This window comes from Symphalangus syndactylus, chromosome X (assembly GCF_028878055.3).
Source record: "Symphalangus syndactylus isolate Jambi chromosome X, NHGRI_mSymSyn1-v2.1_pri, whole genome shotgun sequence".
NCBI classification, from domain to species: Eukaryota; Metazoa; Chordata; class Mammalia; order Primates; family Hylobatidae; genus Symphalangus; species Symphalangus syndactylus.
In genome coordinates, this window is record NC_072447.2 from 69,491,164 (window position 1) to 69,513,789 (window position 22,626).

Below are 22,626 nucleotides of genomic sequence, written 5' to 3' on the forward strand. Positions count from 1 at the left end.
ACTCCAGATACTTTTATAAGTGCTTTACATATATTATTAATCCATTAATCTTAACAACACTATTAGGCAGATTTACCACTATTTCCTATGTAAAATATGTTAGAAAATCAAAACACAAAGACATTAGACAACCTGCTCAAATTTATTTAGCTAGTAAATAATATCAAAGCAGTTATGGGTAGAGGCTTCTCACATTAATATGAATGATTATATCGTGTGTGTGTGTGTGTGTATAAATAGAGATAGAAATAATTATTAGAAATTGAATTTAGAATTTTGTGGTACTTGGATCAGATATCAAAGGATCATATTGTGATTTAGTATCCTCTGAATGTGTAGCACCTCAATCTCCTTGAGTGTCAATATATATCCAATCAAGCAAAGTTAGCATAATCAGGAAGTCTACAAAATACAGAGATGTCAATCTTTTATATTTTTAAATAGAAAATGGAATAAATTCCACTATTTATTGTGGCAGGTGAATAATGGTCCCAAATCATGTCTACACTTGAATCCCAAGAATCTGTGACTGTTACCTTAAATGTGTAAGAAGAAGATAAAATTTCAGGAACTTTCAAATGTATTATGCTAAAAGGAAAAGGTTAGCCCTGAAAGCTGACTCACATTGCACAACTATTTTTCTTATCTAGTGCATGACCTTTGTGTTGCAATTTCCTGCATTAACCAGACTCCCTATTTTTCTTTTTTTTTTTTTTTTGAGATGGAGTCTCGCTCTGTCGCCCAGGCTGGAGTGCAGTGGCGTGATCTCGGCTCACTGCAAGCTCTGCCTCCCGGGTTCACGCCATTCTCCTGCCTCAGCCTCTCCGAGTAGCTGGGACTACAGGCGCCTGCCACCACGCCTGGCTAATTTTTTTGTATTTTTAGTAGAGACGGGGTTTCACGGTGGTCTCGATCTCCTGACCTCGTGATCCGCCTGCCTCGGCCTCCCAAAGTGCTGGGATTACAAGCGTGAGCCACCGCGCCCGGCCCAGACTCCCTATTTTTCATTCAAACCTATACATGACATGAAGATAGAGACCCTTGTGACATTTACCTCTTTACAATACAATGTTAAGCAACTACATTAGAATGTAATCAATAGTAGCGAATCAAATCTTACATCTCTGTTTTAGCCTTTGTATGAAAAATGTTGTAATTCTGTTTGACACCTCCATTTTGTCTGTATAAATGGTTCTTATTTTTTCCCATACCGGGAGCACTGATCACCATTCTTTGGTACAGCTTTCCCCCCTGAACATTCACCCTCACACTTTACACTTGAATGAACTCTGTTTAAATTAGATTCTAATTATTTTTATTATTTTAGGTTTACAAATGGCAGAAGAGACTTTTCAGATAAAGCTAAGGTTTCAGACCTTGAAGCAAGGAGATTATCCTAGATTATCCCCTGAGTCTCATCTACCATGTGAGCCCATAAAAACAGAGAACTTGCTCAATCTCTAAGTAGGAGAGATATAGTGGAAGACATAGGAGAGATGGCAGAAGAGAAATTAGAGATTCAAAGCGTGAAAGGGACTCAATTTTTCCAGGAAAGCATACCACATGAAAAGCGTGAGAAGAAATGAGAGCAGCCTGTAGCATCTGAGAGCAATTAAAAGCGAGGAAATTGGGACCTCCATCCTACAACTGCAAGGAACTGAATTTAGCCAACAGCCAAAATGAACTTGGAAGCAGATTCATCTCCAGAGCCTCTAGGAATGGCACAGCTTTTCTGACAACACTCTGATTTCAGCATTCTGAGACTTTTAACGGAGGACCCCAGCTGAACCATTCTGTACACAGGACTCTGATTTTGTTACTCAACCAAACTTTGGTTTACTTTCCTGGCACAGTAAAATCAAACTTCTACACTGTATCTGTGTGTTTTCACACTGCTGATAAAGACATACCCGGGACTGGGAAGAAAAAGTGATTTAATTGGATTTACAGTTCCAAATGGCTGGGGAGGCCTCAGAATTATGGCAGGAGGTGAAAGACATTTCTTACATGGTGGCAGCGAGAGAAAATGAGGAAGAAACAAAAGTGGAAACCTCTGAAAAATCAATCAGATCTTGTGAGACTTATTCACTATCATGAGAAAAGCACAGGAAAGACCATCCCTCATGGTTGAATTACCTCCCCCCGGGTCCCTCCCACTACAAGTGAGAATTCTGGGAGATAAAATTCAAGTTGAGATTTGGGTGGAGACAGAGCTAAACCATATTATTCCAAGCCTGGCTCCTCCAAATCTCTTGTCCTCACATTACAAAACCAATCATGCCTTCCCAACAGCCCCTCAAAGTGTTAACCCATTTCAGCATTAACCCAAAAGTCCACAGTCCACAGTTTCCTCTGAGACAAGGCAAGTCCCTTTCACCTATGAGCCTGTAAAATCAAAAGCAAGCTAGTTACTTCCTAGATACAATGGGGGTACAGGTATTGGAATTCCAAATGGGAGAAATTGGCCAAAACAAAGCGGTTACAGGGCCCATGCAAGTCCAAAATCCGGTGAGGCAGTCAAATTGTAAAGCTCCAAAATGATCTCCTTTGACCCTAGGTCTCACATCCAGTTCAGGCGATGCAAGAGGTTGGTTCCCATGGTCCTAGAAAGCTCCACCCCTGTGGCTTTTCAGGGTACAGCCTCCTTCCCAGCTGCTTTCACAGGCTGGCATTGAGTGTCTGGCTTTTCCAGGTGCACAGTGCAAGCTGTCAGTGGATCTACCATTCTGGGGTCGGGAGGTTGGTGACTCTCTTCTCACAGCTCCACTAGGCAGTGCCTCAGTATGGACTCAGTGTAGGGGCTCTGACCCCACATTTCCCTTCTACACTGCTCTAGCAGAGGTTCTCCAAGAGGGCCCCACTCCTGCAGCAATCTTCTGCCTAGGCATCCAGATGTTTTCATACATCTTCTGAAATCTAGTTGGAGGTTCCCAAACCTCAATTCTTGACTTCTGTGCACCCGCAGGCTCAATACCACATGAAGCTGCCAAGGCTTGGGGCTTCCACCCTCTGAAGCCACAGCCTGAGCTGTAAAATTGGCCCCTTTCAGCCATGGCTGGAGCAGCTGGGACACAGGACACCAAGTCCCTAGGCTTCACACAGCAATGGAACCTTGGGCCCAGCCCACAAAACCACTTTTTCCTCCTGGGACTCTGTGCCTGTGATGAGAGGGGCTGCCGTGAAGGTCTCTGACATTGAATGGAGACATTTTCCCCATAGTCTTGGGGATTAACATTAAGCTCCTTGCTACTTATGCAAATTTCTGTAGCCAGCTTGAATTTCTCCCCAGAAAATGGGTTTTTCTTTTCTATCGCATAGTCAGGCTGCAAATTTTTCAAACTTTTATGCTCCACTTCCCTTATAAAACCGAATGCCTTTAACAGTACCTAAGCCACCTCTTGAATGCTTTGCTGCTTGGAAATTTCTTCCACCAGATGCCCTAAATCATTTTTCTCAAGTTGAAAGTTCCACAAATCTCTAGAGCAGGGGCAAAATGCTGCTAGTCTCTTTGCTAAAACATAACAAGAGTCACCTTTACTCCAGTTCCCAACAAATTGTTCATCTCCATCTGAGACCACCTCAGCCTGGACCTTATTGTCCATATCACTATCAGCATTTTGGGCAAAGCCATTCAACAAGTCTCTAGGAAGTTCCAGACTTTCCCACATTTTCCTGTCTTCCTCTGAGCCCTCCAAACTGTTCCAACCTCTGCCTGTTACCCAGTTCCCAAGTCACGTCCACATTTTCTGGTATCTTTTCAGCAATACCCCACTCTACTCATACCAATTTACTCTATCATCTGTTTTCACGCTGCTGATAAAGACATACCCAAGACTGGGAAGAAAAAGAGGTGTAATTGGACTTAAAGTTCCACATGGCTAAGGAGGCCTCAGAATTATGTTGGGAGGTGAAAGGCACTTCTTACATGGCAGCGGCAAGAGAAAGTGAGAAAGCAGCAAAAGCAGAAACCCCTGATAAACCCATTAGATCTCATGAGACTTATTCACTATCAGGAAAATAGCACCAGAAAGACTGGCCTCCATGATTCAATTACATCCCCCTGGGTCCCTCCCCCAACATGTGAGAATTCTGGGAAATACAATTCAAGTTGAGATTTGCATGGGGACACAGGCAAACCCTATCATATGCTGAGGTTTTACAGTCAGAGAAAAGAGGGTGTTTATTTGCAAGGCATCAATCAAGTATAATTGGGAAACTCACATTGAGACCTGACCTCCACGATGATTTACAAATTAGAGTTTTTAGGCCAGGTGCAGTGGCTCAGCCCTGTAATCCCAGAGCTTTGGGAGGCTGAGGCGGGCAGATCACATCTGGTCAGGAGTTTGAGACCAGCCTGGCCAACATGGTGATATCCCTTCTGTACTAAAAATACAAAAATTAGCCAGGCAGGGTGGCACATGCCTGTAATCCCAGCTATTTGGGAGGCTGAGGTAGGAGAACTGCTTGAACCTGGGAGGCAGAGGTTGCAGTGAGCTGAGATCATGCCATTGCACTCCAGCCTGGGCAACAAGACAAAACTCATCAAAAACAAACAAACAAGAAACAGGCAAAATTGTAAATCAACACATGGAGATTATGCATTGTCCTGGCTGAGAAGCATAAGATATCTTGAAGCAGAGGCTTACAGGTTATAGGTGAATTCACAGATTCTTTGACTTGTGATTGGTTAAGGAAGCGAAGCGTCATCTAAAATCTTAGGGTCAGCAGAAAGAAATGTTAAGATCTGGCCTGTGGGTTTGGCTGTCTCCAAGACCCTCAGGAAGAAATTTAGAACAAAGAATGAAGTCAGAATTAGTTCTTTTCTGAGGTCTACCTGCCAGCAGATGGCATTTTTCAGTTGGCGAGAGTCTGAGTTTCTGAAAACCAACTCACGGACATATGTTGAGGTGTTATTTTTAGTTTCTATAGGAAACCAACAATCTTGTGGCTCTAATTTCCTTGGCTATTGCTTTAATCTATTATTACCTTTTTGCTTATCAGGTTGTTCATTTGGTTCTCAAGGCTATCAGGTGTCTGGAATTTCCCTTGAAGGAATTCAAAATTCTCTTTTATTTTCATGGTTGGGGTGCGGGCTGGCAGGCCCCTAAGAGGGGTCTCTATTCTATCTCAGTCCCCTCTGTCTTTTGTCATTTCTCAATACTGAGGAATACAGGAATGCATATCGCTTTGGTTACTTATTGTAGAATTTGGAAGACTGGGGACTGGGATATAAGAAGAGAAAGCTCCTAGCATGGAGCTTGAAATATGAGTCCTGGGCATGACATCATGATGTTGAACTATCATTATATTGGTTGCTTTAGTTGCCACCTTATTATAACATTTTAATACACATTTAGCTACAGTATAAACTATAAGCAAAATCCCAAAAATATTATTAACAGAAATAGAAATCTTAAAATTTAAATGGAACCACGGAAGACTCAGAATAAGCAAAGCTATCCAAAGCAAAAAGAACAAACTTGGAATAAATACATTACCTGATTCAGATTAAACTACATAGCGATAGTAATCAAAACAAGATGTTACTGGCATAAATACAAAAACATAGATTAATAAAACAAAATTGAGATCCCAGACATAAATCCACATACCTACATTGAACTCATTTTTGACAAAGTACCACAAACATACACTAAGGAATAGACACTCTCTTCAAAATATGGTGATGGGAAAACTGGATATCCATACACAAAGAAATAAAACTAAACCCCTATCTCTTGCCATATACTACAGTCAAATAAAAGCAGATTAAAGACTTAAATCAAGGACCTCAAGCTATGAAACTACTACAAGTAAACATGGGGGTAAATCTTCAGGACATTGGTCTCAGCAAGAACTTCTTGAGTAATATCTCACAAGTACAGACAAAGCCAAAAAATGGTCAAATGGGATCACATCAAGTGAAAAAGCTTCTGTAGAGCAAAGGAAACAACAAAGTGAAGAGACAACCCACAGAATAGAAGAAAATATCTGCGGACTACTCCTTTAACAAAGGATTAATAACCAGACTATATAAAAAGCTCAAGCAATTCTACAAAACAATTAATAATCAGATTTTAAAATGAGCAAAAGATCTAAATAGACATTTCTCTAAAGAAGACACACAAGTGCCAAACAGGCATATGAAAAGGTGCTCAACATCATTGATCATCAGAGAGATGCAAATCAAAACTACAATATGATATCATCTTACCCTATTTAAAATGATTTAAATCCAAAAGACAGTCATTAATGCTGGTGAGCATGGGGAGAAAAGGGAATCCTTGTACACTTTTTTTTAAGCTAGCACAATTATGAAGAACAGTTTAGAGTTTCTCACAAAACTAAATACAGATCTACCATATAATCCAGCAATCACACTCTTGGGTACATACCCAATAGAAAGGAAATCAGTAATTGAAAAGATGTCTGCATGTTTTTTACAACACAATAGCCGAATTTTGGAAGCAACCTTAGTGTTGCTCCTATATTCAATATTTCACAGTGGCAGCCATTGTGATGTGGCACAGTTTGGTGTGGGCACTAATTAAAGCCTTGTAGGATGAGAATCTCTGGTTGTGCTCCACTACAGATACTGCCACACCAAACCTTCTGGGCTTCAGACTGGCTGGAGTTCTCCTTCTACCACCTCTCTAAGCAGCTCTCCCACACAACTCAAGTGTCTGTGAGGGTCATGGGTTTTCCTGCTGCCAGGATTCCAAAGGTTTGCGGTGAGAGTGGGTTGCTTCTTAACTGCTCAACTTACCCCTTCCCCAGAAGTCACTGGTGGCCAGAAATGAGTCCCAGTGTGTGGTACCCCATGCTGAATTTCCATCTTCCTCCAACTCAGCCAGTATTTTTGTCTTCCCTTTGTCCACTCTCCATGTCTTCCCTCCAAAGCTCTGCTTGGATTGTGCCAGCCTTTCCAATGTCCTGGTACCTCAGTGGCCTATATTCCTGCTTGCTGCATATAGTCAGCCATTGTGCCTCCTAGCCTAATTCTGAAGGTCTTTTTTTCTCACAACTGGAGCAAGATATGTATGCCCACTTACACCACTGCTATTGAACATTGCACTTAATGTTTATCCAGAGCAATTAGTCAAGAGAGAAATAATAGGCATCCGAATTTGAAACGAGAAAGTCAAACTATTTCTCTTTGCAGACAGCATAATCTTACATTTAGAAAAACCTAAATACCCCACAAAAAATAAAGAATACTGTACCAATAACGTTTCAGAACTGATAAACAAATTCAGTGATGTTGCGGAATATTAAGATAGACAAATCAGTAGTGTTTCTATAAAACAACGATCTAGTTTAAAGAGAAATCAAGAAGGAAACCTTGTTTACAATACCTACAAAAAGATATAAGAATACATGTAAAAGTAAGAAAGTAAAAGACATCCATTTGGAAACTTATAAATCACTGAAGAAAGAAATTGAACAGAACATAAGCAAATGGATAGAAAACCCATGCTCCTGAATCTGCTTAAGTATAAGATTCAAAACTATAGAACTATTACAGGAATACATAAAGGAATCACTCCAGACATTGATTTAGGCAAAGATTTTATGGCTGAGACCTCAAACGTGCAGGCAATGAAAACAAAAATAGATGAACTGAAGTATATTAAACTAAAAACCTTATGCATAGGAAAGGACACAACCAAGTGAAGAGACAAACTTTTGAAAAGAAGAATACGCTCAGAAACGATTCATTTAACAAGGGACTAATATACAGAATATTCAAGAAACTCAAATAACTCAACAGCAATAATTCAATTAAAGAGGAGTTGTATTAGTTTGTTCTCACACTGCTATAAAGAACTACGTGAGACTGTGTGATTTATGAAGAACATATATTTAATTAACACGGTTCCACAGGCTTCACAGAAAGCATGGCTGGGAGGCCTCAGGATGTTTCCGTTTATAGCACTCAGGATGTTTCCATTTATAGCAGAAGGGGAGAGCGGTAGAAAGCACCTTCTTCTCGTGGCAGCAGGAGAGATAGTGAGATGGAAAGTGCCACACACTTTTAAACTATCAAATCTTGTAAGAACTCACTACTCTCACAAGAAGACCATGGGGGAAATCCACCCCCTTTATTCAATCACCTCCCACCAGATTCCTCCCCCAACATTGAGAATATTTGACATGAGATTTGAAACCATACAATTCTGCTCCTGGCCCCTCCAAAACCTTATGTTCTTCTCACATTTCAAAAGCAGTTATGCCTTCCCAATAGTCCCCAAAGTCTTAACTTATTCTGGCATTAACTCAAAAGTCCAAGTCCAAAGTCTCATCTGAGGCAAGGCAAGTCTTTTCTTCCTAGGAGCCTGTAAAATCAAAGACAAGTTCGTTACTTCCAAGATAGAGTGTGAGTACAGGCATTGGATAAATATTACCATTTGAAAAGGGGGAAATTGGCCAAAACAAAGGGGCTACAGGCCCCATGGAAGTCCAGTATCCAACAGGGCAGTTATTAAATCTTAAATCTCCAAAATAATCTTTTACCCCATGTCTTACATCCAGGCCACACTGTTGCAAGGAATGGTCTCTTGTCACCCTGGGTGGCTCCTCTGCCCCTGTGGCTGTGAGGGTACATCTTCTGTTGCTGTTTTCATGAGCTAGCATTGAGAGCCTGAAGCTTTTTCAGGTGCATGGGGCAATCTGTCAGTGAATCTACCATTCTGGGGTCTGGAGGATGGTGGCCCTCTTCTCACAGCTCCACTAAGCAGTGCCCCAGTGGGGACTCTGTGTGGGGGCTCCAACCCCACACTTCCCTTCTGTACTGCCCCAGTAGAGGTTCTCCATGAGGGCTCCATCCTTGCAGCAGAATTCTGCCTGGACATCCAGGCATTTCCATCATCCTCTGAAATCTAGGTGGAGGTTCCTGTGATCATTAATATTCAGGGTTAACATATTTGAATTGAAGGATGCAAAATATTGTTCCTGGGTGTGCCTGTGAGAGTGTTGCTGAGGGAGATTAATGTTTGAGTCAATGGACTAGGAAAGGCAGACCCATTCTGAATCTGGGTTGGTACCTTCTAATCAGCTACCAGCACAGCTAGAATGAAGCAAGCAGAATTTGTAAGTACTGGACTTGATGAGTCTTCTGGCCTTATTATTTCTCGCTTGCTGCATGCTATCTGCCCTCAAACAATGGAATCCACGTTTTTCAGGTTTTGGACTTGGGCTTACACCAGTGGTTTGCCAGGAGCTCTTTGGCCTTCAGCCACAGACTGAAGTTTGCTGTCAGCTTCCCTACTTTTGAGGTTTTGGGACTCAACTGGCTTTCTTGCTCCTCGGCTTGCAGACATCCTGTTGTGGGACTTCACCTTGTGATTGTGTGAGTCAATACTCTTTAATAAATTTCTTTTCCTATAAGCATCTATTTTATTAATTCTTTTTTTCTACAGAATCCTGATTAATACGGTTCCCAAACCTCAACTCTTGCCTTCTGTGCACCTGCAGGCCCAACAGCACGTGGAAGCTGCCAAAGCCTGGACTTTACACCCTCTAAGGCCATAGCCTGAGCTGTACCTTGGCCCCTTTTAGCCACAGCTGAGGCTAGAGTGGCTGGTAAGCAGGGTACCATGTCTCAAGGCTGCACAGAGCAGCTGAGCCCTAGTCCTGGCCAAATAAACCATTTTTTCTATCCTGGGCCTCTAGGCCTGTGATGGGAGGGGCTCACATAAAGGTCTCTGATGTGCCTTGGGGACATTTTTCCCATTGTCTTGGCTATTAATGTACAGCTTCTCTTTACTTCTGAAAATTTTATGCATCAGGCTTGAATTTTTTTCCAGAAAGTGAGTTTTTCTTTTCTACCACATGACTGGGCTGCAAAGTTTTCAAACTTTGATGGTCTGCTTTGCTATTATATATAGTATCTAGTTTCTAATAATCTCTTTGTTCACACATATGAGTGTACACTTTCAGAAACAGCCAGGTTACATCTTGAATGTTTTACTGCTTACAAATTTCTTCCACTAGATAACTTAAATCATCTCTATCAAGTCCAAAGTTCCACAGATATCTTCAGCAAGGGCAAAATGCTGCCAGTCTTTTTGCTAAAGCATAGCAAAATTGACCTTTGCTCCATTTCCCAATAACTTCCTAGTCTCCATCTGAGACCACCTCAGCCTGGACTTCATTGTCCATATCACTGTCAGCATTTCAGCAACAATCATTCAACAAGTCTCTAGGAATTTCCAAATTTTCCTACATCTTTCTGTTTTCTTCTGAACCCTCCAAACTCTTCCAACCTCTGCCCATTACCCAGGTCCAAAGTTGCTTCCACATTTTCAGGTATCTTTACAGCAATACCCCACTCTTGGTACCAATTTTCTGTATTAGTTCATTCTCATACTGTTATAAAGAACTACCTGTTACTGGGTAATTTATGGAGAAAATAGGTTTAATTGACTCACGGTTCCACAGGCTTAACAGGAAGAATGGCTGGGAGGCCTCAGGACATTTACAATTATGGCAGAAGCATAAAGGGGTAGAAAGCACCTTTTTCTCATGTAGCAGGAGACGGTAGGGGAGAAGTGCCACGAGCTTTTAAATCATCAGATCTCATGAGAACTCACTGTCACAAGAACAGCATGGGGAAAATCTACCCCCATGATTCAATCATCCCCCAACAGGTCCCTCCCCCAGTATTGGGAATTAAAATTTAACATGAGATTTGGAGACATAGAGCCAAACAATATCAGGAGTTAAAAAACTTGAATAAACATTTTTTCAACCAAGACTTACAAATGGTCAACGAGTATATGAAATGATACTCAACATTACTAATTGTCAAGGAAATGCAAACCTATAGGAGATATCATCTTAACCAAGTTAGGATGATTATCATCAAGAAAAAACGAATTATCATCAAGAAAACAAACATTGGCAATAATGTGGAGAAAACGACAATCTTATACATTGTTTCTGGGAATGTAAATTAGCACAACCATTATGGAAAACAATATGATATTTATTTAAAAACTAAAAATAAAACTACCATATAATCCAGCAATCGTATTACTGAGTATTTATTCAAAGGAATGAAAATCAGTATATCAAAGGGATACCTGCTCCCCCATGATTATTGCACTATTATTCACAATAACAAAGGTATGGAATCAACCTAAGTGTTCAGCAATGGATGAATGGATGAAGAAAATGCAATAGAATACTATTCAGTCATAAAAAATCATGAAATTCTGTCATTTGCAGCAACATGATTGGAGCTGAAGAAAATTATGTTAAATGAAATAAGCCAGGTACAGAAAAATAAACATCACATATTCTTACTCATACGTGGGTGCTAAAATTATTTAAGAGAGGTAGAGAGTAGAATGATAGTTACCAGAGGTGAGGAAGGGTGTGTGTTTCTCAAGGATAGATGAGAGAGGTTGGTTAATGGGTACAAAAGTACAGTTATGTAGAAAGAATAAGATCCAATATTTGATAGCAGAATAGTGTGACTATAGTTAACAATGTATCCTACACTTCAATTTAGCTAAAAGACTTAAAATGCTACTAACTAATAGAGAAAAAATAAACGCACAAAGTGATGAATAACCTACATAACCTAACTTGATAATTACTATGTGACAATAATACATCACTTGTACCCCATAAGTATGTAGAAATCTAATGTATTAATAAGAAAGTCAATAATTTTAAAAACAAATGACCTTGTTTTAAAAAGTGGCCAAAGACCTCAGTGGACACCTCACCAATGAAGATATATAGATGGCAAATAACACAGAAAAAGATATTTTCAATCATATGTTATCAGGAAAATGCAAATTAAAACAACAGTGAGGTAACACTACCTACCTACTAGAATGGCCCAAATCAGAAAATTGAACAACAGCCAATGCTGGTGAAATTTATGGAGCCACAGAAACTTTAAATGATAGCTTTTCAGCGTCTTACAGAACAAAGCGCAGTCTTATAATAGAATCCAGCAATTGTGCTTCTTGATATTTACCCAAAAAAGTTGAAAATATATGTTCACACACAAGTCTGCAAATGGATGTTTATAGCAGCTTTATTCACAATTGTCAAAAACGTGAGCGCAGCTAAGATGTCCATCAGTAGTTGAAGGAATGAACAGTTGTACATTCCAACAATAAATTGTTATTTATTGTTTAAAAAGCAATGAGCGATCAAGCTATAAGAAAAGACAAGGGCCTGGCGTGGTGGCTCATGCCTGTAATCCCAGCACTTTGGGAGGCCAAGGCAGGCAGATCAAGAGGTCAAGAGTTTGAGAGCAGCCTGGCCAACATGGTGAAACCCCGTCTCTACTAAAGATACAAAAAATTAGCCAGGTATGGTGGCACGCACCTGTAAACCCAGCTACTCCACTTGAATCCCTGAGGCGGAGGTTGCAGTGAGCCAAGATCACGCCATTGCACTCCCATTGCACTCTAGCCTGGGCGACTGGGTGAGACTCCGTCTCAAAAAAAAAAAAAAAAAAAAAAAAAAGACAAAGAAAAGAAAGAAAGAAAGAAAAAGAAAAGACGCGAAGGAAACTTACATGCATATTAAGTGAAAAAAGTCCATCTGAAAAGGGCACATATTGGATGATTCTATGACTTTCTGGAAAAGGCAAAATTATGCTGAAAGTAAAAAGATTAATGGTTGCCAGGGGTTAGGAGAGAGAAAAATATAAATAGACATAACACATGTTTTCTAGGGCAGTAAAGCTGTTTTGTTTGTCCCTGTAATAATGGGTGTATGTCATTATAAATCTGTCCAAACCCACAAGATGCATGACACCAAGAGCAAACCCTAAGGTAAACTATGCATCGTAAGTGATAATCATGGGTCATTGTAGATTTGCTGATTGTAACAAATACAGTCATGCATCACTTACGGTTGGGGATATGCTCTGATGAACATGTTGTTAGGTTATTTTATCATCATGAGAACATCATATAGTTTACTTACAATAACCTAGTTGGTATTGGCTACTAGATACCTTAGTTATATGGTGTAGCTTATTTCTGCTAGGCTACAAACCTTTACAGCACGTTACTGTACTGAATATTGCAGGCAACTGTAACACAGTGATAAGCATTTGTGTATCCAAACATATCTAAATATAAGAAGAATACAATACATTTATAGTATAAAAGATAAGAAATGGTACATACCCATACAGGGCACTTACCATGAATGAAGCTTGTAGGAGTAGAAGTTGCTCTGCGTGAATCAATGAGTGGTGAATGAATGTTAAGGCCTAAGACATTGCTGAACACTATTGTAGACTTTACAAACACTGTACATTAAATTTATAAAAGATTTAAGGCTACATTAAATTTATAAGGATACTATCCTTTATTCAATAGTAAATTAACCTTAGATTACTGTAAACTTTTTACTTTGTAAAATTTTTGTTTTTAAACTTTTTTTACTCTTTTGTAATAACACTTAGCTTAAAACACAAACCGGTTATGCTGCTCTACAGAAATATTTTTTTTATATCCTTATTCTATAAGCATTTTTACATTTTTAATTTTGTGTTACTTTTTAAAAGTTTTTATTCCAAACAAAAACAGAATCACACACATTAGCATAGGTCTATACATGGTTAGGATCATCAATTCACTGTCTTCCACCTCCACATCTTGTATCAGTGGAAGGTCTTCAGGGGCAATAACAGGCATGGAGCTGACATCTCCTATGATAAACAATACCGTCTTCTGGAACACCTCCTGATAGACCTGCCTAAAGCTGGGTTTTTTTTTTTTTGCTTTAACTTTTAAGTTCCAGGGTACATGTGCAGGATGTGCAGGTTTGTTACACAGGTAATTAATTCCACTGAATAGCATACTAAAAATAGTTAAAATGGCATATATATGTATATACGTGTGTGTGTGTGTTGTATTTCTTGGGCTGGAAAAAATGCAGTTTCCTTTAAAGCATATTCCTGCTATAAAGTCTATATATAGATGATAGATAGATAGATAGATAGATAGATAGATAGATAGATGATAGATGATAGATAGATAGATAGATAGATAGATAGATAGATAGATAGATAGATAGATAGAAAGAAATTATATATATATGCGCCAGCCTTGGAGGACTGATAGGAAATTTTATTTTTACTTTTCCCAATCTAAAAACTCACATTCTAAGATGGGGAGAAATGTTATTTGTGCCATGTCAGAATTTGGGGTCATTTGCCTAACATCAACTCAGAAAGGCTTGTGGTGGATACTACTGTTTGCCAATCCAGAAGCCACTGTTCAGCTTCATCCTTGCTAACAGAATCTCAGGATTTTTTTTTTCAGATTTTGTAGCAGGAATGTGCTTTAAAGGAAACTTTATTTTTCTCCAGCCCAAGAACTGCAATAAAATAGATTTGAACTATTTTATTTAATGATGGTTATTACATTCCTCTTGCCAATAATTGGTATAGGATGTTCATATGACCTAATCAGAGCAAATGTGATTGGTGTAGGGACAGGTAGTGCTACTGGGAAGGATTTTCCTACTATAAAAAGAAATGTTTGACTAACTATAGGGGAGGAGATCTTGTAATAAGAGAGTCCAAAATAATTTATGTTCTAAGTATTATGTAACAATATTGCCCACATTCTTTTTGCATTATTTAAATACTCTTAAAGTGTGTGACTTATGAGAGAGAGAGATTTCACACTGTTTTGTAGGGAACAACCTTTTAGCTCACTTCTTTGCTTGATGTTGCTAAAGCCATTTGGTGACCATGAAGGGAGTTGCTTGAATGGCAAAGACAGTTTGAACATGATAATAAAAGGAGTCTTTAGTGAAGTAATTTATTTACTGAAATAACCAATGGTATACTTGAACTGCCTAAGGATTTTTTATGTGAGAAAATAAAAATATCTTTATTGTTGAATCTGGCTTTTCATTCCTTACAGGCAAGAATACTCTCACCCCAAACCACATCATTTCTAACATCACACCTCAGAATTCTATTTGGCAACTTGACTGAGAGAGAAGAGGTTTAAAGTTCAGAGAGACATGGCCATGACAACATTCACACTTCTTCTTTGAAAAAGTCCACCTTTTAATTCCATGATTTAACTTGAGGTTAAAGAGAGAAATACATGTGAAATAAAATCATTATATTAGAGATATCCATATTGGATAATTGGTCCATGCATTACTTAGATTGCATAGAAACTTTAAATAAAATTGATTTAGATTTTAGGATTAAAATATCCTTCCTCTCCTGACTCCAACAGTTAAAAAAATGATTATAGTTTCTAGCACATGACATAGTTTTTCACACCTCTATGTCTTTGCTAAAACTGTTCCTTATGCTTGGAATGCTTTTTCTACCTTTCTTCTTCTGGCTAATTCTTACTCATATCTGATAAGACTTACTCATATTTTTCAGGAAGTCATTAGGTATCCCTAGATAGCCTAGGAGTCTTTCATTTATGCTTTTACAGTACTGTGTGCTTACCTCTTCGACAACACTACACACCTTACATTAAAATTTTTTGTTCATAGATATTTCTCCTGAACTACACTATAAGACTCTTAAGAAGGGAAACTGTGTCTAATTAATTTCCTCATTTTTAGCATTTAGCATATTATCTGTCATATAGAAAGTGTTTAGTAAATGATTTATTTGAACTATGGAGATGACTTGAGTAATTATCACAATAAAGTTAAGTCATAAACCAAAACGTATCTGAGACAGGTCTCAATCAATTTAGAAGTTTATTTTGCTGAGGTTAAGAACAATACCCAGAAGAAAAAACAGAGAATTACAGAAGCAGTCCATGGTTTGTGCCTTTATCCAAAGACAACTCTGAAGGTTTCAATATTTGAAGGGGAAAAGCAGGCTAAAGGGGAACAAATAAGGAAATAATCACATTACTGAATCCACATGTTGCAAGATAAAAGGAGCAGGTAGGGGAATAGTGAATTATGTATTCATGTAGTGTTCAGTGAATCAACATTTTATATAAGATAAGGTGAACATGGAGTAACTATCTGTGGAGATTACACAGGATTTTTCTAGGCCCCTTTGCCAGGCTTGCAGCAGGAAATGCCTCATCTACTCAGCCTGTCAGGCTGTGTCTGGCTTGCACTTTGCCCTGTGGCTGCCATGACGGCATGCTCAGATCCTGACAGGAGAGGGTGTATGAGTAAGTGAGTATGGCATCAAGCTGGCCATTCAAAATGCCAGCACAGGGATGGGCTCTGTGCAGGGTTTGTGGCTGGACCAGGCATGTCACCCTGAGGGAAATGCAGTGGTGCACAGGTAGGGGTGCTCACAACCATGAAGCCCCAGAAGGGTTGTTACAACATGCTAATTAGCTCTTTTAGTTCAGCTGTGTTGGGTGATCAGGCCCAACACCAGGCCGTGGGGGCTACGAAGTCCAGCAGAGTCAAAGGAATAAGACAAGAAAAGAGTGCATAAAGTGGGACCGGGGGCCAATGCTAGTATGGAGGCTGCAAAGGCCCCAAGCTCTGGAAGCCCGCACTATTTATTGTTGATCAAACAGAGAAGTAGGTGGTGAGGAAGTGGGGCTTGAAAGAAAGCAGTGTATGAAGCGCATGATCTACAGCTGTGGTTTAGCATTTTCTTTGAAGCATATGGAGCATGTTCTGCTACTTGAGATAATGGGAAACATGTTCTTCTAGTTTAAGATACAATCGATCTATGAGCCTAGGAGTGCTAGAAGCAAGGATCCAGCAAGTCTAGACACATTCCAGAGGCTATGAGGGGTTTTATGCCCTGAGCCCTGGATTCTATTCAAGCCATGAGGGGTTTTATGCCCTGGGCATAGATTGTGGTGTGGCAGGGCAGCCTTCCACCCTTTGGCACAGAGCTTGGTGTTCCAAAGTCCATGAGGGGTTTTAGACCCTGGACCCCAGACATGTTCCAAGACTCTTTTACGTTGTGTCAGACATGCAAGCCCTGCCTCAGCTTTTTTTTCCAACACTCAGCTTTTCCCCAACACAGCTGTCCACAGCTTGATGGATGGCAGCATGTTAACAGCTCAGTCACCCCTTTGCCCCTCTCTGGCTCATGACTCCAGGGATGGCTTGGCCCCGCCATTGCTTCCTGTAGTGTGGGACAGCTGCCATCCACTAGCAGAGGGCAGAGTACCACAGTGTTATAGCCTTCTGAGTACCCACATTCAATGGGTCCCAAATTCTTATCCTGTGTCTAAGAAGAATGAGGTCATGCTGACAACTGAAGGGTGATGAGGGCAAAGAATTTTATTGAGCGACAAAACAGCTCTCAGTGGAGAAGGGATGGAAAGGTGGTCTCTCACCCAAAGTCAGGTCATATCACCCAGTTTGGCTGAGTCTGGGGTTCGTATAGGCATGGGATGAGGGAAGGGCAGGCTGTAGGTATTATTGGGAAAGGCAACATTCAATTGGTTAAAAAGCATTATTCAGAATAAACCAATTGGGAAAGGGCATGCAAATACGAACAGAAATTCTCACTCCAGGTCAAGGATTTCATCCAGAACCAGCAGTCTGGTCTTTCAGCCTTCAGGCAGTTTTTGGCTTGAAGGTGGGGTTTCACTGAGGACCTGACCCTATCTACCTCCTGCCACCATCAGAGATTTTTTAAACTTTTATCTGTATCTATCTGCTTACAAACAAAAGGAAAAGCAGGTTTTTATTTTCTTCTTAAAAAAGGGGGGATACTTGTATAGAACATGCAGGTTTATTACATAGGTTTATGTGTGCCATGGTGGTTTGCTGCACCTATTGACCTGTCCTCTAAGTTCCTTCCCCTCACCCCCACCCTCCAATAGGCCCTGATGTTTGTTGTTCTCTCTCTGTGTCCATGTGTTCTCATTGCTGAATTCCCACTTATGAGTGAGAACATGTGGTATTTGGTTTTCTATTCCTGTGTTAGTTTGCTGAGGACAATGGCTTCCAGCTTTATCCATGTCCCTGTAAAAGACATGATCTCATTCCTTTTTATGACTGCATAGTATTCCATGGTGTATATGTACCATACTTTATCCAGTCTATCATTCATGTGCATTTGGGTTGGTTTCATGTCTTTGCTATTGTGAATAGTGCTGCAATAAACATATGCGTGCATGTGTCTTTGTAGTAGAATGATTTATATTCCTTTGGGTATATACCCAGTAATGGGATTGCTGGGCCAAATGGTATTTCTGGTTCTAGGTCCCTGAGGAACCACCATACTGTCTTTCACAATGATTAAACTAGTTTACATTCCCACCAACAGAGTAAAAGCATTCATATTTTTCCACTGCCTTGCCAGCATCTATTGTTTCTTGACTTTTTAATGATTGCCATTCTAACTGGCATGAGATGGTATCTCATTGTGGTTTTGATTTGCTTTTCTCTGATGATGAGTGATGCTGAGCTTTTCTTCGTATGTTTGTTGGCCACATAAATGTCTTCTTTGGAGAAATGTCTGTTCATATCTTTTGCCCACTTTTTGATGGGGCTGTTTTTTTCTTGTAAATGTGTTTAAGTTCCTTGTAAATTCTGGATATTAGACCTTTGTCAGATGGGTAAATTGCAAAAATGTTCTCCCACTCTTTATGTTGGGAAAGACAGTTTTTTGCATGACTCATCTTTCAGTTTAATTTTTTATCTTCAGCACAGTGAATTGCGGTCCCAAGTTTTTATTTTTTATTTACAAAAGTAAACATCCCTAATGTATCTAAGTTTAAAATTCAACTACCAATTTAGTAAAAAAAAAAAAAAACTACATTAAGATAATTTGAATCTGCTAAATGTTTGTTTTTTTGGAACCAATAAAATGATCAGCAAAATTCTCTCTTATGCCAATATTCTACTCTTTTATTAATATTACCACCACCATCATCTCTCTCTCTTTTTGCTTCCTCCTCAAACTGCAGAATAGAGAGCTTGCATTTGCATGTAGAAGGCTGGCAGGGAAGGAAGCCAAGTATGTCATAGTAGAGGAGGAGGGTCTACATACTTCCTTGTATTAAAAAGGGAAACTCATATCAAGCACCAAAGCACACAGCAAAGGAGAGGAAGAACGGAGGAAGGCACCTCACAAGCAGAGCTGAGCCAGCAGGGCAGCAAGGCAGAAAGGGACTAAGATTGTACCTGGAAGTATCCCAGTGGCTGGATATTCCATTAATCCCCTTTTCTTTCCTTTCTAATTCACTGCTTCTGCAATTCAGACGCTTCTGCATTTGAGGTGGTGATGCGCATGTCTCTGTGTGTCCTTTCTCTGTATTAGGAGATGACTGCAAGTAAAACCTGCCATTAGAAAGCAGTCCAGAGATACAAAAGCAGGCAAGGTTCTTCCTGAAAGGGAAATTCTGAAAACTCAGATTGTGTTTCATTATTTAGTCAATTTTTTAAAAAATATTGTTTTAAAGCATCTGGATACTAGAATTTTGTATTATGAACAGATAAAAAGCCATAGATACGAGCTAATTCGAAGAGGCTGGAAATGCTGCTGAAGATTTTCTTTTGCAAGCAGAAGAAAAACTATTTTTTAAATTCTCATTTAAAGTTGTTTTCTCCTTTTGCTTACACTTCCAGTTCAGCTGTTACCTACTTTGCTGTCTTGAATTTCTCTGAACCTGAGCAACATAAAATGTCGGAAGCACATTTCACATTTAAATTGGGGGATTCATTCTTATAAGTGAGTGCATATTTCAGACGGACTGGTAAAAGAGAGAAGAGAAAGACGAGGGATGGGGTGGGAGATGCGTGGGTGGGGGAAGAGACTAGATTACAAGGATGAGGAAAAAGGGAGAGAGGGAAGGAGGGAGGAAAGGGGGAAGGGAAAGAGAAGAGAGGGATGCTCCAGTCACAAAGATTTTGAGTTTAATAAAATTAGAAATGGGTCACTTATAAACTGATTTCTTTAGAAAATATTTCCTTTATATTTTCAGAAATAAATCAGGGGCCATTACAAAGAGGTTACAATATGGTGTGTTTTCATATTTCTGACTTGGTTTTTTGTTTCTCATTTGCTTTTAGAAACACTAGATCTTTGTTATAAATACTACAATTAGAAGCAGGATTATTTGACTGCAGAAAGTGAGGAATGCACACTAGCTACTTTCCTCAGTGCCATTGAAATGTCGAAATCTAAAGCTCAGCTCTTCTGGGCTTGCAGTGTACAGCTGAGTTCAATGATTTTTTTCATCTGATTTAAAACATTTACATTATACATTGTCTCCTTTACTTTGTCCTTGAAGAGACTTTTATTTCTTTGATTTACGAAAGGCAGCTAACCACAAGCTCTTGTCAGCCTCTGGTTTATGGGCAGAAGAAAATAAATGAGACAAACTTTCAGGATTCCCTAAAGGGCTATTTCCAAAAGAAGCATTTAAAACACTGAGAAATTGTTAGATTGAATGAACCATATTTTTCTTCTTCATGAACAAAGCCAGATAAACAGGAAACACTGAGATGGGAAAAAGTAGAAAGGAACAATATCAAAAGAATTTTATATACAAAAGAGATTTTTACATTGCAAATACATGCAAACAAATAAAAAATCTTCCTGTTTGGGGAGAATGTCCTCCCTATTTTTATGTGATGATAATAGAGACTGTGTAATTGGACATCTTTCATTGTTGGAGGAACTTCCTCCATTTTCATTTCTTTTAAAAAAGTCCCTTTTTAGATTCTTAACTGTCAGAATAGTACTGCAAATAACTGTTAGGGTAAAATTTCTATTGTATTTAAAATATGTTTGTCGTTGTTCCATGAAGAGGAAGCAGTTGAGGGTCTAGTGCAGTTCTAGTCTTATTGTTTTGTCTTCTGACTTTTTTCTCCTGAAATGAAGATCCTGTCCTTAGAATCTAGGTAAAAATTTCATTGTTAATTTGAGAGGGGGAATAGAATACTCTGCTTGACTCCTCAAGTTGAATGTGATTCTTACTCATAAGGTTTTAGACCATCAGTTTACCTGGGCAGAAGTATCTTTAAAGTAACAAGAACAATAAGAAAGAGAAACCTGTAATCAGAAGGAATCAATTTTACACAGCTACTTTTCAGCTGCTTAATTATGTTATAAAATAATATGTTTGAATTAGGAACAACTAACTTGGACTTTTATTACTATTTTTTTATTATACATTAAGTTTTAGGATACATGTGCACAATGTGCAGGCTTGTTACATATGTATCCATGTGCCATGTTGGTGTGCTGCACCGATTAACTTGTCATTTAGCATTAGGTATATTTCCTAATGCTATCCCTCCCCCCTCACGCATCCCACAACAGTCCCCGGAGTGTGATGTTCCCCTTCCTGTGTCCATGTGTTCTCATTGTTCAATTCCCACCTATGAGTAAAAACATGCGGTGTTTGGTTTTTTGTCCTTGCGATAGTTTACTGAGAATGATGGTTTCCAGTTTCATCCATGTCCCTACAAAGGACATGAACTCATCATTTTTTATGGCTGCATAGTATTCCATGGTGTATATGTGCCACATTTTCTTAATCCAGTCTATCTTTGTTGGACATTTGGGTTGGTTCCAAGTCTTTGCTATTGTGAATAGTGCCGCAAGAAACATGCGTGTGCATGTGTCTTTATAGCAGCATGATTTATAGTCCTTTGGGTGTATACTCAGTAATGGGATGGCTGGGTCAAATGGTATTTCTAGTTCTAGATCCCTGAGGAATCGCCACACTGACTTCCACAATGGTTGAACTAGTTTCCAGTCCCACCAACAGTGTAAAAGTGTTCCTATTTCTCCACATCCTCTCCAGCACCTGTTGTTTCCTGACTTTTTAATGATGGCCATTCTATGGTTTTAGGTCTCACATGTAAGTCTTTAATCCATCTTGAATTAATTTTTGTATAAGGTGTAAGGAAGGGATCCAGTTTCAGCTTTCTACATATGGCTAGCCAGTTTTCCCAGCACCATTTATTAAAAAGGGAATCCTTTCCCCATTGCTTGTTTTAGTCAGGTTTGTCAAAGATCAGATAGTTGTAGATATGTGGCATTATTTCTGAGGGCTCTGTTCTGTTCCATTGATCTATGTCTCAGTTGTGGTATCAGTACGATGTTTTGGTTACTGTAGCCTTGTAGCGTAGTTTGAAGTCAGGTAGCGTGATGCCTCCAGCTTTGTTCTTTTGGCTTAGGATTGACTTGGCGATGCGGGCTCTTTTTTGGTTCCATATGAACTTTAAAGTAGTTTTTTCCAATTCTGTGAAGAAAGTCATTGGTAGCTTGATGGGGATGGCATTGAATCTCTAAATTACTTTGGGCAGTATGGCCATTTTCACGATATTGATTCTTCCAACCCATGAGCATGGAATGTTCTTCCATTTGTTTGTATCCTCTTTTATTTCATTGAGCAGTGGTTTGTAGTTCTCCTTGAAGAGGTCCTTCACGTCACTTGTAAGTTGGATTCCTAGGTATTTTATTCTCTTTGAGGCAATTGTGAATGGGAGTTCACTCATGATTTGGCTCTCTGTTTGTACAAGAATGCTTGTGATTTTTGTACATTGATTTTGTATCCTGAGACTTTGCTGAAGTTGCTCATCAGCTTAAGGAGATTTTGGGCTGAGACAATGGGGTTTTCTAGATGTACAATCATGTCATCTGCAAACAGGGACAATTTGATTTCCTCTTTTCCTAATTGAATACCCTTTATTTCCTTCTCCTGCCTG

At 39.3% G+C, this 22,626-nt stretch overlaps 1 long non-coding RNA gene across 1 annotated transcript in view; it reads left to right on the forward strand.

Moving 5' to 3' along the window:
- LOC134736057 (uncharacterized) overlaps positions 1-11,025 on the forward strand; it is a 43,547-nt gene extending 32,522 nt beyond the window's left edge. The window contains exon 3 of the long non-coding RNA XR_010119761.1: positions 1,328-11,025. This is a non-coding gene — a long non-coding RNA (uncharacterized lncRNA). The remainder of the gene's footprint in view (positions 1-1,327) is intronic.
- The last annotated feature ends 11,601 nt before the right edge of the window (positions 11,026-22,626 follow it).